The sequence below is a fragment of the Clinocottus analis genome, unplaced genomic scaffold (assembly GCF_023055335.1).
Source record: "Clinocottus analis isolate CAN_PGR_092001 unplaced genomic scaffold, fCliAna1.0.p SCAF_22, whole genome shotgun sequence".
Classification (NCBI taxonomy): Eukaryota; Metazoa; Chordata; class Actinopteri; order Perciformes; family Cottidae; genus Clinocottus; species Clinocottus analis.
In genome coordinates this window covers 7,375,001-7,393,367 of record NW_027175954.1, presented here as the reverse complement: position 1 = coordinate 7,393,367, position 18,367 = coordinate 7,375,001, and the positions used below count along the sequence as shown (strand labels likewise).

At 37.6% G+C, this 18,367-nt stretch overlaps 1 protein-coding gene across 4 annotated transcripts in view; it reads left to right on the top strand.

The window, feature by feature from the left end:
* Positions 1-18,367, top strand: part of ctnna2 (catenin (cadherin-associated protein), alpha 2) — a 281,855-nt gene that overhangs the window by 80,134 nt on the left and 183,354 nt on the right. The gene's annotated exons all lie outside the window — the stretch shown is intronic.

The following is an 18,367-nucleotide window of genomic DNA, read 5'->3' as shown; positions in this document are numbered from 1 at the left end:
ACATGCGAGCCGCACCTTACATGCAAGCCATGAGATGCGACAGTGAAGTAGTCCTTTCCCAAAAACAGACTTACTGAATCATTTTGTAATGGGCTCTGTCACATTTTTGGGCAAGGGAGCGTATGTGTGTGTGTGTATGTATATATATATATCTTCTGTAATTAAAATAAACTACAATTATTTTCAATTAAATCAATACATTACTTTTTTTTTCCTTTTTACAATACATTCTTTCAATGATGTATTGTCATTGAAATGGTAATGTAGAGTTAATATTGTGACACAATTAACATGGCAACCTTTCAGGTGCCCTTAACAGAGCCCTACATCATTGAAAAGGCAGCGCCTATAATCCACAGTGGGGCACTTACTCGGCCAGCCTGAATTCTTAGATAACATCTAACGAGCCTCGACTGTTGGTGAGTTATTGCTGTATTGAAAATTACTGTAATGTACACATGTGTTCTTCTAAAGTGGGACTCAGAGTCCACATTGGTACTTTTAGCCTCAGGTAATATATCCATCTATGGTGGAAGAAGCTCAAGAGATGTTAATACCTTTGCTATGCTGCTTGTGGTAAATGAAGGATGAACAGATTCTTAATATGTTAAGAGCCTGCTCCCCTGTCCTTTCTTTTCAGCTGTGTATTGTTAGCTATGTAAACCAGGGCAAAAAAAAAAAAAAAACAAGATTTAAATGTGAACTGGTGATCTGAAGTGGGCCATCAGTGCGGCTGCTGTGTCAAGGACGGACTCAGAGTGTGAAGAACTCGACTTCTCCCTAAAGGAGGAGTACTTTCGGACCTCATTCAGCACTGGGAAAATCCAAGCCATCCTGAACACAGCTGTCAGAGACGCTCTTTTTAGTGAATATTATAAACGACATTGGTTAAACCACAATATTTACATCTTCATCATGTAATGTATTTTGAATTTAGTTTGATGACCAAAATGAAATCTTAACAACAACAACAACAACAACAACAATAATAATAATTCTTTAAATTTCTTCCAGTGCTACCTGCTGAAACTGCACACTAACAGTCAATACAGTCTGTATTCAGTTTTATTTGTGGCTATTTAGCAATTAGCAAGCCAGCTGTCTATTGATCCCGACAGTATTGGTTCTCCTGCTAGAAAACGACCCTATGTAATGCTATATAATTTTTAACCTAATTATTTGTTGTGGCATCTGGGCTCATAAAATAGACTAGAAACAATGGGGTGCTATTAGGGTCCTTATTAGATTAGCTATCCTCTCTTGCTGTAATAGAAAATAACAGTGAAATAACAGATGATCTACTCAACATGTATGTGTGTGTCTGTGAATGTTTGGGGGATTTACCATCACTTGTTGTCAAAGCTGCGCTTGTTGTTTTTTCATGCTGTATGGTTTTTAACATTTACTATCCCATTTACTATCATTTGGTCTCTCCTTTTCTTGGGAAACTGACCTTGTACTTGTGAAGACAGTTATATGTTATTTATTTAATATTAGCAATTGCAGCCCAGCAGGAGACATTTGTAGTTGTGTGGTTTATTTCTTGGATTTGTAGTCTGCAAAATCACGGAAGAAACTGTTAAAAAAAAAAAAAAAGGCTCTGTGATGTGCATAAACTGTAGGTGTGGCTCATTCATTCATAAAAACAGCACAGTTATCATTGGCTCAGAGCGTCGTGAAAAAGCCACTAAGATCATTTCCTTTCACTTATTCTTTAAAAGATAATATCATGTGTGTGTTTATGAACACCCAGATCTCCTCTCACCCTTTAAAGGCACAGCAGCTTTTTGCTAAAGTAATTGTGCCTTGCTTCATTAGGCCCATGAGTTGTGTTTTAGAGGCTACAGCTGGGAGATTGCTGACAGCCCCTGGCTGTCCTAGCAAAGAAGAGGGAGTAAATCACAGAGACACAAAAGACAAAATGTTTTCATTTCTCAGCTCAGCATCCCCTATGAGGGTAATTCAACAACCAAGAGTGAATATGAAAGTTATCATTACCAAGCCTGCTCATGAACTATAGTATTCAATAAATCATATATGCATAAAATAGCTATACATCGCTTCAAAAATTAATGTTTGTTATTACGCCAAACTCCTCTCTAGAAACAGTAGTATATGACCTGAACTCAAGATGTTGTACAATTTCACATAATGATCCTTTTATCACTGTGTAGCTTACTAAAAACAGAGCAATTTTCATTCTAAGACATTTTCATTTTAAATCTCAGTTTCAGTCACCTGTATTTTAATATGCAATACCGTGTCCCTGACTGATGATTTGCAGTGTCATTTCAGTACAGGCAACACAGCAAACCAAAAAAAAAAAAAAAGAAAAGGTAATTGCTTGAGTTCAGTCACCAGGAGATCTATGAATCATGTCATTATTGCTGTGCCGTATAACAGACTTTGTTCTGGCAATTTACAGCACACTTTGTCAAATATCAGACATTACCTCCAACTGACTGCTGAAGGGAAATCAACCAGTAAAAAGTTTGAGCATAGTGTTTGAATTCTAATCTTAAAACTTGCACACTTTGCGTTCCATACTGGTAACACACAATGGTAACACACAGTGGTAACAGAATAAGCCACAAATACTAGCAAGTGACTGAATCAGGTCTGAACTTAATTAGACATCCTGGTAAAGTACATATATAGCCGCTGAGATAGATTATGAATAATTAATTAAGTATTTGCAAATTAAGTAGATTCCAGCTGCAGAGAATATAAATATCTATCCATTTAATGTGCAAAGTATTAGTTTTTTTAAATCGCAAAAACATCCAGACACAGGCTTCCCCCCAGTTTATGTTGCACTCATGTTACCAGTTGCCACTGACAAAGTTTCTCCTGGCTGGACAGCTAAAGTCCTTTTGTTCAAAGTTTTATGAAGTAATGTACACATTACCTTGCCTTTATGTCTCCTCCTGCTTACATTCAGCCACACACACACACCCCCTTCACCCTGCCCACATACAAATTTTTATAGGAAGCTTGAACCACAGCACAAGGTTAATCAATGTAGTAGCTGGCAATAAATTAGGTTCAAGTGACAAGAGAATGTCCATACCTGTCTCTGTTGCTGGTGATCTGTGATTGGTGACAGCAGGCCCGGCTCACTGGCTGGTGCTGAATCATCAGGAGCAGCTGATTTAGTTACGGCAGCTCCGACAGGGCCAATCTATCAATTGATCTGGGGAGTAATGCATTACCAGCTTGGGTCAAGTGAGCTTGGGCAGAATATAGCCACAGCCAGAAACCACGGCAGGTGAGGGCAATTCAGCAGGCCTGTGGGCAGCAGAGAGAAGGATTTAGGGACTGTGATAGCAAGTGCACTAATCTCACTGTTAGCTGGACGGTGCACATCAAACTAAACAGGAGTTTCGAGGTAAGATGATCATCAAGGAGAGACTGATGGCTTTCTTGCACACACAGCTCCTCTGGGAGTTGCCCTGTAGCATGCTCGATCAACAATTGGAGTGACCGATCACACTGTAAAAAGATTCATCTTTGTGTGTTTGCTTTACTTGTCCACATTAGATCATATCTTCTTAACCTGCAATTGTCTTTATTGGGAAATGATAGTACTTGAGTTACGACAAAGATTAAAGGAGAGATAGTGAGGGCAGCCCAATCTACTGGAATTTGAGCATTGGCAGGCGCAAGGAAGGAAAAGTGTGGGTAGTGATCAATAGTGAGTCCCTGGGCTAAAGGCAATTATGTACCTATGTTTTGAAAAAGAACCGTTTAGACGTCTGAGAGAAGTGAAATCCCCTCTATCAACAGTTGGACACGTGTTGTATTTTATACTGTTTTATTTCTTTCTTTTTACTCAAAAAACAGATAATCCACCTGCTGTGACTGGTTTGCTTCTGCGACTGTCTGTGTTCACAGATGAATTGCAACAAGATACCATCTACGATGCTAGCTGATACAAAAAAAAGTTTTGTAGAAGACAAAATATGACCCCCTAAAACGCTTTCTTAATTTTTTTGTTTAGGCACAAGTCGAGATATAGTCTGCCTGTTTGCACAATTAATGAATGAGGGTCTGTGGTTGTGTAAAACTCCTCTTCCCATCTGAGACCATGTCGTCTCAGATGGGAAGCGTCAGTCTGGCAAGATAAACCACACAGAGTCAGCAGTTGCCCACACTGTCTCTCCTCATTGTCTAGCAACCTCCTCACAATGCATTTGGAGCTAACAAAACCTGACACTGCCAAGGTACCGCCACATAACACAGAACAAGCCTGCAACGGTTTTTAATCATTCTTGTGTTTACAGTGCGACATTATCCCAGTGTCACTAAAGTTTGAAGAACAAAGCTGAACAAAATAGACCTGATCAATACTTCTTCCGTCCCCAAGCTCCGCTGATGTGCTCTACTGTCCATCACCCTAAGCTGGCTGAAGGGCACATCTGTAACAGATGCAAGGAGGCTGAATTTACCTGACAGGATTTTCTCAGGCTAATTGGCTGTGTAGGGAGCATAAAAAAGAATGGCACTGATTGGTTCTGTCACAGGGATAAGTATTACACTAGGTATTACTGTAAGTCACAATTTCAGGCCATGGTTTCTATGTTTGTATCCTAGACTGCTGCGTGTGTCATTGGCAAGTGATATGTTTTATCGAAATGTTTTTTTTATCTACAATAACTGTAATATGAACACATACAACAGCACAACAGTAGCGTAGTGGTATAATTGTTGCCTTGAGAGAGTGCATCATTAGAATAGCTGTAACGCTGAATTACAAGCATAATAATCTATCTAGTGTGATTGCAGAGTCAGATAATAATAATCATGGTTGTTAAAGAAAGTCAGATGTCTATAATATTTATTTGTTTTTATTTGTTCAAGTGGTACATTTACAACAATGTCAGGGCGAACACGAGAGAAAAAAAAAATCTACACAGACCGAGTAGTGAGTTGAGGGAAAGCTAACTAACACACAAAGTAAAAGAAGGAAAAGGTTGGTTTTTTTGTTTGAGTATCTTATTCACTTACATTCTTCCTGTTTGTTTTCCAAAGAGTGTAATTAATCTATACTTTTGTATTGTTCTGTTTCTGTTTCTTTCAGTATAATTTACAAAAAAATAACTTTCTGACATCTTATGACAATAATTAACAATACCAATGATAGCTAGATCTCACTGCTAAAGATACATTACATTTATAAAATAATTTAAAAAGGTAATTAATAAAAAAAATGACACAGCAGGGGCTATGGGTTTAACCAATAAGCTGTATACAGCACACCAGTAGAGATGTGTGCAGTGAGTATCCACGTATTCTGGCAAAGGAGGAATCTCACCAATACCCAGAACCGTAATGCTGGCCTCACATTACTCAAGTGTGTTTTGTTACATGCTCTTCCCTTCTCTTTATTGCTTGTTGCTTAATCTTTTTCTCTCTTTTATGCTTTCACGCTTATCCTTTTTTTGTTTTTTTGTTTAAGATTTCAGTCAAGTAGCTGGTTACATGGGTGTTGATTAAATACAAATAACATTAAACAAAATTTACATCAATAATTTGTGTGTTCCCCTCCATTTCTTATCCTCAATAGTAGACCCACAAGCTTCCCTTATTATTCGGAGAAGCATATTATTTCTTTGTTACAACAATGTAAATGTTGACACATAATAGTAATTTGGCACTGGTTTTAATGTCAGAGTTGATAAAAGTCTCCATTTAATGATTAGTGAGCCAATTTGCAGTAACTCCTCTCATTTTAGTTATTCCCTTTGTTTATTCCTCTATTTTTTCCAATTGTCCTCACATCATGGTCCCTCCAGACTCAGCACTTATACCCCGTTAAGTGTCCCAGGCCAGGCAATAAATCATTTGTTCCCCACAGCGTCCCATGCCCTCCCTCCCATCTGTCAACACCTAATGCGCCACACGACAAGCTGCAATCCACTGTGCGCAAACCACTCACTTTAAACAACGTGGCTTTCTCAGCCTTTGAAGGCTGGCTCAAAAACATAGCCCCTAAAGGAGATTGACCAGAAGGCCCAGGTAAAAACTGTAAGTTTATTCAAGGCCCTCTGGAAACTCGACGGGCTCCATTACTCCTACATTCAGTCTGAGAGCAAGTGGAGGACAACTGGAGCATCTGACCCACAGTGAATGTCCTCGACTGAGATATGAAGGCGACATGCCTGTGAATGGACCAAAGCTCAAAGAGGCTTCCTGCTGTGAAGCATTCAACACACATCTCTTTTCTTATTCTATAATTTTGCCGAGCCCCACTCCCATACGTTCATGTATGGGGCTCTTAATGTTGTGGGATTGCATTCTTTTGAATGTTCTTTCGATGCCTTTGGACAAAATAATTGTAGCTTTTCAACCATGAAACAAGCAGCGCTGGTATTGTTTTCACCTTTTGAGTGTGTGTTTGTGTGCGTGTGTGTGTGTGCGTGTGTGTGCACGCGCGTGTGCGCATGTGTGTGTCATCCCATCAAAATATGGTCCTGTAGACACTTACTTGTAGTGGTAATTACCACTGAAGCAGTTGTCAGTGTTTGGCTGTGGACAGATGTTGTGACTGATAGTGAACCTTACAGCTGGGGTTGTCATCGGGCCGCCCGGCGAGATGCATACTGCAGTTCAGAAGTTTGGAATCGTCAGCCACAAAACTCTACTCACCACTGTGCCTGGTGGGTAATATATAGTGTAATGTTTGCCAAAAACAAGTTCTTCTGCTATTAAATCTGCTCTTTATTAAAAAGGAACATTAAAGGGAAGGAGAAACAGAGCTCAACAAAATGACGATGACGGGGGGAGAGATAGTGTCCAAACTATCAGGGAGTGGTAGTGTCCAAATCCATGTTTATGGCTTAAATATGTTGGAAACAAATCCACAAAGGACCCTCTTAATGATTGTTTTTACAAAAAAAATAGTAACTTTAGTCTTCTATTAATATTGCTATATTTGCAAAGTAGCTTTAACAAGTAGTTATGAAATGTTTGCCTCAATCTAATTGAGACATCTTGTTATCCCTAAATGTGTTTCCTTCAGTTTCATGTTGTACCCACAGTAGCCTCAGCTTTCTGATTTGATCTGGCATTAGCAGGAACTGGTTTTAATGGTACTGCTCTGTATTTTTAAGATGTAAAGCATCGAGCCTTTCACTCCCTTACCATCTGTATTGGCGAAGGTTTAGCTTGAACTGATCAGAGGAATTGAATCCTGCACGATTTTGCAGAGTGACAAAATCTTGCTAAGTTTAAAATCCCATCAAGCTCTGTAAGAAAAACCCCACTGACCCAAAGGTCTTTTAGACTCAATCACAAAGTCCAATTCACATAAATGATTGTTTAAATTCTCACACTGTATTACACATTTTATTTCCCCTAAAGTCTATGAAATTATATTTGTAATACCTCCTTGTGCATCTGAAAACAACACAATATTGCTCCTGTTTAGCCTCTGTGCTTACCAATTGTTCACGCAGTAGCTATACGTTCCCCTACAAAATGCTGCCTGCCAAATGCTCCATTCCAATTATGCTTAGCTGTGGTCTGAAAAGAAACATAATCTTCTGGAGGCGGAAGCATGCAACTATCACATGGCTAACTAAACGCCCTTATGTCACCATCTCCAATTGAGGTGATCAGATAAATGATACTTTAATTGGGTTTTTAGGCTAAGTCATGTTAGGAGATGAGGTAGAATTATCCAAAAACATATTAATGTAATAAAAAGCTCTCAGATCTGGCAGCTTTATTGCATTAGAAAGCTGCCTGCCCGCCTTGTGTTTTCCCCATCTCTTCAACCTCCTTCAAGGGCTTGCTGTGTGGAGCACCGCTAACATGATTGACATTGATAGCTGGATCAAACTATAGAATCAACCCTAATGTCATTAAGTGAGCAGACACGAAAGCAAAGACCTGGGCTCTAAATGTATTAACCGCTACACATGTTGGGGTTATGGATGCTGGAGGCTAAATGCTTTGAGAAATCAAGCATGCAAACCACACTTTCCCAGTGCATGTGTGACCTTTGTGCTTTTGATGGGCCACACTGAGTACATGTGCAAATTAATGTCTACGTGCACATGTTGGCTTATGTATACTGATTCCTCACGATGTTTATACATTAATTAGGCATTATTGTCAGCTCTGTTGTCAATGCAGGACAGACACTCAGTTAACATAATAAACGTAGACTTATAACTTCTTAGTTAACTATTTTTGAACATGTGTTAGTCTTTGAGATTATCATGTAGCAGTGAACAGTAGTGCATTCTATCCCAATAACACATTATTCAATTAGGATATCAACAATTACTGCCAAATTCTTTGGTATTAGTGAGCATAATTGATGAAACAACTTCTAGTCATTATCCGCTTGCCAGGCTACACATCCCCCTGTTCAACTTTACCACCTTTGTGTTTGTAGTTAAACCCTTAATGCCAACCTGTCAGCCATGTCATCCAAATTTCAAAGAACATCTATTTGATAGGGTTTGTTTTATCTTAATCACGGTGGAAATAATAAGAGTCTGCATGAAATAAAAATACACAATGTTGAATCTGTACAATTTAAACTTTTAAAGGTTAAAGTGCCAATGTGTAGCAGTGACTTTATTGTTCCACTGCTCACTAACTTTATAGTCTTTGCACGTTACACATAATAATCTAGTTTGCAAAGGATACCGATGAGTCATCTATTTCACTTCTGAATGTTTAAAAAAGGTTTAAAAAAAGGAAATTATTTGAACTGTGTTTGTGATTGAGCGAAACTTATTGCTCTGTGTAACTTACACCTTTATTTCCTACTGAAGGTGTCCCACAGTTCAAATCATTGCTTCTCCGTTTTGGTATGCTCATCAAATAAGTTTCTCTTTGCTGCTCTGTCAGGGACAGCTTACAATACTGACTTAATGTTGCACACATTACTGATTTAGAACAAAATGTGTCTGGTTTGATCACCCCCCTGTAAAGTATTAGTGTATTTAAATTGTTTTTCACACTATCAAATTGGTGGAAATTACAAAATTGTATCATTAAAAGGAAATGACTAGTTTGGCTCCATCTCAAACTGACTGTCTGCATGGTGCTCTACTGTGCCCTCTTCAGATATACCATTAGAATCCTAAGATGTATGATTTTTGTGATTTTAAAGTCAAGTATAAAATGGCAATGTTGCATTCTCACTTTTCAGTGTTTTGTTTCCTTCTGTGTTTAACCCAACCCCTCTTCTGTAAGGTAAATATAAGTTTAGGGGTCTTGAAAAGCTAATTCGTAAAGCACAGAAATCAGCATCCAGTCTGGCACGTAATAGGTTTTTTTGCATCCATTATTCCTCTCGTTCCTATCTTAGTTAGACTTATCTCTCTTTCTGTCTGTTCAGTCACATCCTTTTACCCTCACTTGCTCCTCTCCTCTCTTAGATTGAGCAGCTTTGTGATATGTACTGGTGCCCCATTACAGAGCAGTGCCCCTTCTCTTGGGAAACATCTGACTGCCCTTTGTGGCGTCACGTCAGATGTTTGTATTGAGTTTCTGTTATACTGTTGACTTTTGATGTTATATACAAGTCTTCAGACTCTTCCATGACGGTTGTACTCCTATATTTATACTATCTTTAAAGCTTTCATTCTGTCCAGTACTAAGGTAGAAACCTCTCTCTCTCTCTCTCTCTCTCTCTCTCTCTCTCTCTCTCTCTCTCTCTCTCTCTCTCTCTCTCTCTCTCTTTCTGTGTGTGTTTGCTCTCACAAGGTGCAGCATTAGCAAGTGATGTAAGTTGCTCACACCCACAACAACACAGGTTCCAGTTCTGTGTAACCCACCGAGGGAAGTGTAAATGAGAGCAGAGCAAGCAAGCAAGAGAAAGCGGCAAGAGATTATTAGGAGGCGAAGATGACTTGTGATCTTGAATGCGGGATGAAATGTATGGTAAAATCGATAACCTGTGAGGAAAGCAGAGAAAGGAAGCCAGTACAAATGAGTAGGGATGTGGCACTACACTTATGACTATAATCATGAAACAATCTTGCTGAAAAATGGCAGACCGGCTGAAGACTTCTTATGGGCTGTTTTGCATTCTAATCAAACCTTAACAACGTGTGTTGACTAAGTCATGCAATTTCCTGAAAAGTATGTACTTGGAGGAAAACTGCGAGATGGCAGCCCGTGGTTTCTCTCTTTAGTTGGGAAAGACAGGACAACTTTCTCAATTAATACACTTTAAGTAGTCTTGCACACTCAAATCAAAACGCTTTTAAAATGTTTTTCACATTATCTCTAAATGATTGGATCTATTTAGTTAATAGGTGTGAATAAAGGTTATCTTAATTTTTGCATTCTTATTTTTGATTACTAATCAATTTAAAGTTATCCCGTGACTTTATTATGTTCATCGAGTAAGCGACAAACAGATGGAGCTTGTATCATATTGATTCTTTTCCTCCCTCTCATTTTTATTATATTGTTACTCTGCAGAGTCAAATTTCATTACACCCTCTGGATCCATATAACAGCACAAACTCATCTTCGTGTCACTAATAAAGTGATTACTTGGATGGAGAAAAGGTCTGAAAGGCTTTTTCATGGCTTCTGGGTGATAATTCCCTGAAATACTGGGGAAATATGGGTGACTATAGTCTCAGTGAAGAATGAGTGAGGAACGTGCTGTTTAAGCAGACTTTATAGCTCACTGACCTTTTAAAGATATAGATTGTTCCCCTGTTAAAGCATTTACTTTATACACACAGTTATTGCATGTTCTTTTATAATGCATTATTGATTTTGTTAGCATTATTTCTCTATTTAAAGGCCAACAAAAAGCATTGCATTTGTATCTAAGGGTGGGTATTAAAATATGTTATTTTCTGTGGTACCAGGTCTCTCTTTAACAATGCAATTTGAAGTTCACTTAGAACCAAACTTGAGATGAATAAACATTGATTGGTCACAAATTGGCTTTATTCTGGCTGCCATGAAGTAGGATGCTTTTCAATTTGTCTTTGGTAGATTTTGAACAACTTGATTTTCTTCCTGGATAATTAACTTGGTCATTATTCATGTTTTTTAATAGGAATACAGGTTTATCATTCAACAAACATAAAATAGGCTTGTTTAAACAAATCTTAGGGACACAACTTGCACTAGTTTACCAGCTCTACCATGGTCTTCTTGTTTGATTGTTGCAGCAGATTCTCCAGAGGGCTCTCCCACACAATCACTCTCAAACACCCACAGACTTGAATACACACTTACATTCTCATACTCTGACACACAAATGATTAATTATTGTGCTTTATGTTGCTTTGAAAAAGTAAATACAAAACATTTTATAGAGTATGGTTGCTTGCTTAGTAGCCTCTCACCAATTAAAAGCTCCCACATTCATTTGAAAACCTCCTGAGAGCTATTATTTTGTTTAAATGTACACTTTAAAAAATAAAATAAAATGAACTTAACATATTGATAAAAATGGTATGTAACAGAAATTAAAAGTTTTAATTTCAAAGACAACAGTTGACTATGAATAACATAGCCTATTTTAGCCCATATAAAGATCAATGTGGTGTGAATATCAATAAAACTATTGCAATTCAAGTTTGTTGTTGAAGCTTTCCAATAGATCTGAGGCTACTTTAAGATAAACAACAAGACAGTTTCTTTCCAGGACTGAGCAAAACCCATTTTAAACTTTAGTTCTGCCTCAATTTGGGCCTTCTTCAAAAATCCACTTTTGGATGTTCCTACATCTAAGATTATAGTGTTCATATGTTGGCTTTTTTAAATTCATTTTTAGCTATAGTTCAATATGTCAACCTGTAAAATTTGATATTTCATGCACACAGAGTCTTACATTTTGAAGCCCAATTTCTTTATGGAAATATGAATATTAGGGAAAAACTTCACTGCAACATGCTGGTATATAACTGACCTTCCATATTCTATGATGTTTTTCGCTGTATGTATGTGAGCTTAGTGTTAAATGAGGTGTTGGTATTTGGTAAAGAATTGGGTCTTTGGTGCTGAAAATAGACATCCTCATAGCAAGGACCTCATTTTTCAAAGCATGCAAGTTCTATATTTGTGTGTAAGACTTGCCTGTACACACAAACGAGTGTGTTGGTATAAATCAAACATATATAACATATGCACGCCTGTATGCAATGGAAAATGATGAATTCTACCTGTTCTACAACCATCTGCTTGTACAGAAAAAGGCAAATTTGCATAAGTAAACACCCTTAATTTGCCATACATAATGTCCTTAAAAAAATACAAACACAAATGAAATGCCTGGTCTGAATGGACACAATAACAGGATAATGATGAATATTCATATAGACTATATGTTGCCCAACCAGTAGACACAATTTAACATTTGGATACTCTCAAAACTTCCACAGTACATGACCAAATTAAGTTTTAAAGTGCACATTATATTTGCGGTTTTCGATACCTGATGTGTCTTAACATGAGGCACTGGCTGTAGGTGTAGGAATATGCTGGACATTACTCATGGCAAGACTTGGACTGAAAGGAATATTTATATATTGTATATATTAATATATATATATATATATATATATATATATATATATATATATATATATATATATATGTAGCACATTTATATTGCATATTGCCCCTTCCCCACACCCTAGTGAACCATGTTGCGGGCCCTTGCCCTCCAGCCAGGATACAATTTGGCACTGTCTGTCTGCTGACATTAAAATACTGTACTTATTGGCCTGATTGGGTCTGATAGGTACACTTTGTAAAGCCATAACTGCTTCACATGGGGTCTAGTTTTAATTTAATTTAATGTCTGTGTGAAAATTGTGAGGAATGTGTATGCGCCAAAGTAGCTTTTACATTTATTTTTTTGCCTGTAGTTTTCCTTATCTCACGTTAAGCATAGTAACAATTCCTTATTTTTCTTATTCACTCCACCTGATGCTATTTTTCAAGTGTGTTGCTATCCTCAGAGAATACTAAAATGGTGATGACCTAATTTGCATGAGAGGATTTGTAAAATGGGGCCAGAAATGGAGTCTTTTGCTGTTAATTTTTAGTGTGTGGTAATGCTGCCCTTAGTGGATGTTCACCTGTGGCTCCATCCTTCCTTCTCCCTATTTTATTTGAACCATATACAGAAACACACAGAAGCATGATGGAAAACAATAATGTTAACTTCCATTGGTCAAAACAGAGGCTTCATGTCCTAATTATTGACTGCAATTACTAAAAGAGCCTACATTTTGGATTTATCCAGTTCTTTTACAATTTGGTGAACTTTGGTGATCCGTGTTATTTAACTGTTGCTATCCCAATAATACAATATTTGTTAAAATTAGCTATGAATAGCTTTATTAGCCAATAGGGTACACACTGTGCACTAATGTGCACGCGCGACCTGCCTGCCCGGCTACTGAAACAAAGCACAGAGAAGCTTTGATTACAACACAGAGGGAGAGTGACTTAATTCTCTGCAGGGAGACAATACATCTTTATATAGCAAATGCCTTTGCTGCGATATTAATGCTCTGACTTTCAAATGTAGCACATTTAAGTTATTATTATAAAGTTTCTTTTTTACTTAAATACAATAATTTGTGTCTTTATGCAGCATTTTGAGCTACAGAATACTAATGTGATTGTTGAATGCCAGACACTCTGTTATTCTTTAATGTTGAACATTCACATAATCTCCACCCACACTCATGCAGATACCATTAAGGTACATACCGGTAGTTTCTATATTTCACTTTGACCACCTACATCATTCTTTTCATCTCTACCACTTTTCTGAGCAATCTCTATCCTATTCATGTCCTGCTTAGCCATGGGGGCGCCACATAACCAAGTGTAATCATGTATGATCAACATAAATGGAGCATGTGAAGATTCCCACCACTAAGTATGTGAAAATCAGCCAGAGGATATGTGTTGTCAGTGAAATTGGAGCTGTCAGATAGTTTAACCTAACAAGTGCCTTGGCTTGCAGCACAGTGAAACTCAAGAAACAGTCTAAGGCACTGCTCAGAAAGGCAGTGAGCTTGGCCGTAAGTAGGACAAGAGAACTCTCCAGGCTGGTGTTGAAATTGAAACAGTCCCTCCGGAAATTTTCTAATTTGCAAACCAAGATATAATTTTCAATCCACAAAAATATTGCAGGGATTTGGAGTTTTTATAAATCAAAACAGTTTCTACTTGAGTTGGTTGCAATTTTCACAAACAGATGCAATTCTTCAAAGACCCGTCATTGAATACGAAATCATCTCATGGACCTATTTATCATTATCTTTCATCCCATTTAGCCCCTGGATTTTGCTAAATATTGTGTCAGATACAATATTTGACAGTTATAGTTAATGCAACATGCTGTAATGTATTAGACATGGGTCAACCTCAACATTGTTTTTCACTTTGCTGACATCTTACTAACAGGAAACCTTTAAATTCAGAATGTTACAGGATAAGGATTTAGTGGTGGTGAACTGTTTTATGCTCCAGTTTCAAGCAAATTCAGATTTTTTAACTTTAAAATGATTGGTTGATTTAAATTTAACAATATAATTATTTTCATCCACATTTAACACAATTCATACAAACAGTACTTGAAACCTGACAGTGAAGCAAGCTATTTGTTTAGAATCAATACCCTTGCTACCTTCTGCACACCTGAGAGGTGAAAGTGGCATAACTATTATTTTGAGGAAGGCTTTTGTCAGATATTATTTTGGTCAATCTATCTGTCTAACAGGGATGCATTCCTCTCACAGAGTGAGCTGAACTGTAACTGTTCTTGCACTTATTCTGCAATGGTTGCTCTCATACCCTCACTGTGCAAAGTTCAGCTACAGGTAAACATAGTCACTCACTCACAACAAACATATACACAGACAGGTTGAACTTGTCCACCTGTCATCAGACAAAAATGTGTGGAAACTTGACAATCACCTCTACCCCATTTTGATACGTACAATGCACTTTGCTTTTAATTGCTGCTTTGCATTCTCCATTCAACCAGAATGTTCGAGAATGTAATAAAATTCAATTAAAAAAACTCTTAATTGAAAGTATACATCGACAGTGCAACAGTGATGCTGCATCTACCATTGCTAAACAGACACAAAGAGACCACAACAGATAAGATAATTTAACACAATAGCAGTTGTCTTCTACATTAGATGATACCAATAAATATCGGTCAGTTTTCCTTTTTTCACATTGATGCTTCCAGTGTGTTAATGCCATATTTTGCACGTCCAGGAAATCTGAATAATGTTTGTGTGCACGATATTTATTTTTACTTTGTAAACTTTTTCCTCGTTTAGTGGACCTAGAGCATTGCAAGATGTAGAGCAGTAGTTGTTTCTCCCAGGAGAATTCTAGTACCTCTTGTTTCAAACAGCATAAGCATAAAACATGTCACTAGGTGAGTCTTAGTCAACAGACTTAAGCACACACCAGGTTTTCATTAATTTGATACAAATAATCTTAATGCGTACTAAGCCTTTATAATCTTTTCACAGTAGAGACAGCAGGGTATATTCTGTGAACACAACAAGAAGGCTGATTTCAATCTAACAAAAAATAAATAAATAAATGCAGACCAGATGTTTGATTTGCCTGCAGTCTAAAAAAAAATTGTAATCCAAATGGGCATATGATAGGCACCAGAAGATTGTTTACCCCACAAGGCGCGACTAAAAAGTCCTGACAAGTGTCGTTTAAGAGTTTTACATTTGGACATCTCGTCTAAATCCTAACTCAGCATTTTAAGCACTTGTATACTGTTTTGCATTCCAGCTTTTATGATAATTACTGTAAAGATATCGTTATTATGCAGCAATGCTTTGTTCGGCTCTTTGTATTCTGCAGTTCTTAGTGAAGTCTTTTGCAAAAGAGAACTGAAAACAAATTACTCGTTAAAACATATACAAGATTACTACTAAGACAGTGTAGTCAATGAAGCATTGCACGCACACATACAATAATTACACAGAATATAAAACCCACATGAAAGGCTAAAACAATGAACTCATACAGATAAAATGTGTCTCGTACTTTAAGTTTCTTAGTAATTTATTCCATATGGAAGGTTCATTCTATGAGTGGCTGTACTTTTTCAACTAAGGGAAACCTAGGCTGTGATTTGGTGTCATTTTTTCCATTCTATTATCCAAACCGCTTATCCTATTTAGGGTCACTGGAGCCGATCCCAGCTGACTTTGGGCAAAGATAGTGTTCACCCTGGAAAGTTCACCAGTTTATCTCAAGGCATATATAGAGAAGGCAGTTTAGAGTCCAATTAATCTAATCTGCATGTCGTTGAACTATGAGAGGAAGCCAGAGAACCCGACGGGAACTCACATTGCCACGGGGAGAACATGCAAACTCCACATAGAAGGACCCCTCTTCCTGTGAGGTGACAGTGCTAGCCGCTACACCACCGTGCAGCCGGCGTTTAACTTTTATAGCTTTGATCTCATCTCAGGATGTTACACTTTTGACAGCTTGAAGAGTAAAGCTGTGTAAATAAAACCATGCGGGTGTTGGTGCCTTCTAGACAATAATGATTGTAATATCCAACTTAAGTGATGAATGGGATAGCACTTAATGACATCCTGAGGTTTACTCCAGAGGCTCATGGCAAAAATATGAAATCCTAGTATATGTTCAAAAAAAAGCGTAGATAATGAATAGGATTTTGATTTATTTTCTGTTTATAACAAGAAAACTTGCTTATAAATAATGTATCCACATGGCTTTTAAGCATGTGCTGTAACCTAGTCAACAGTAATTTTTTAAGCCACTACATCCATAATTGTTGCAAATGAAGTAAAATCTTTAAATCCTGTGGAAAAACTGGAAAAACAAAGCCTTGTTCACAAGGTTTATTTTACAGTTTAATGTGAGGGCAAATTATCTGCTTTTGTATTCTGAACTCGCCTACAGAAGAGTCACACTTACATTACAATAAATAAAGAATTCCCAAAAATAGGGTTTACATTGCCTGTAAATCCAGTTTCCTCATTTAATGCTGTTATCATGCCTGTTTCCCCTCTCTCGCTCTGTACCCAGGCAACAAGCTGTTTTCATGATACAAATATGCCACCAGGCAGATACAGTGGGACATAAATTATTCTGCCCTGTGGGAATGAAATTGCACAGTGCATATATAGAGCATATAGGATTAAGCAAACCATATAAGGGGACACGTTTGGTTTGTGCATGGATTTACACATGATACCTCTTTATTTTTCATATGCATCTTTTACCTTAATACAGATTTGGAAAGGAAACCTCAAAAAATATGATCTCTTATTGCTATAATATATGGAGCATCTATCTGCATTTCAGTAACAAAAGCCTTTGGGAGGCACTGTGGTTGGAACTAGTCCTGTTTTGTTATTCATTATTCAGTTGTGCAACATTCACATAACACAGGACACCGTAATGTTGTAAAGGTCAAAGGATTTGATGGGTGTATAGTATCAACAAATTGGCCCAGGTGTGCAAACTTTTCTGTGTGATATGTGTATTACGCCACCATTATCTTAACATTTTCCAAGCATTTGTAATTTTGTTTTAGTTCCCTTACCTTAACCAATGGATATATACAGTAGCTTCACTAAATTTGCCATTAAAAATCAACATTCAGCAATAAACATTTAGTAAACATTGCTAGTACATTTATCACAGATATATACAGTTTTTTGAGTGTTATTGCCAACAAAAAACAATACTTGTACATATTTGTACAAGTGGTTGTATTGTTCCATTGTAATATACACAATCATACTTATACCTCAAGTGTCATTCAAAGACTTCAGTGCATTATTTTTTATCATAAACAACACTTTATTTTTGTATCTGATGCGTGAGACTGGAGCTCATTGCTCTGTTCATGCCATATGACTTGTCACTGAGAATAGGCCTGAGTCTTGGGCAACCCAAAGAGCCTTAAGCCCAACAAGGGCAGTGGGTAAACAAGCAAAGCGGAGATAGCGGGAGAGAGTGAGAGAGATAGGAAGCCAGCGGAGCAAGGCATGAAGAGGGAGGAGGTGATACAAGCGGCAGCGGGAGAGAGACAGACAGAGGGTCAGGGGGAAGCTGGAGCTCTTGTGACCTTCCCTCGAGGTTAGTGCAGCGAGAGAAGATATTTAATGAATGGCTTTAAGAGGGCCGTTTTCATAGGAACTCGTTGTTGGTGATTACTCACCTCAAGGCTGTAGCCTTCTCAGAGATGGCTTGTGCTGACTCGTGGCCCACGGACACTGTCACACATGCAAGCCTCATCAAACGCCTCTTTTATTTATCTCATTAATTACACTGCTGGCTTCATTAGCAATATGAGGCATCAAATGCAAGCAATTGTGAAGTGGAGCAT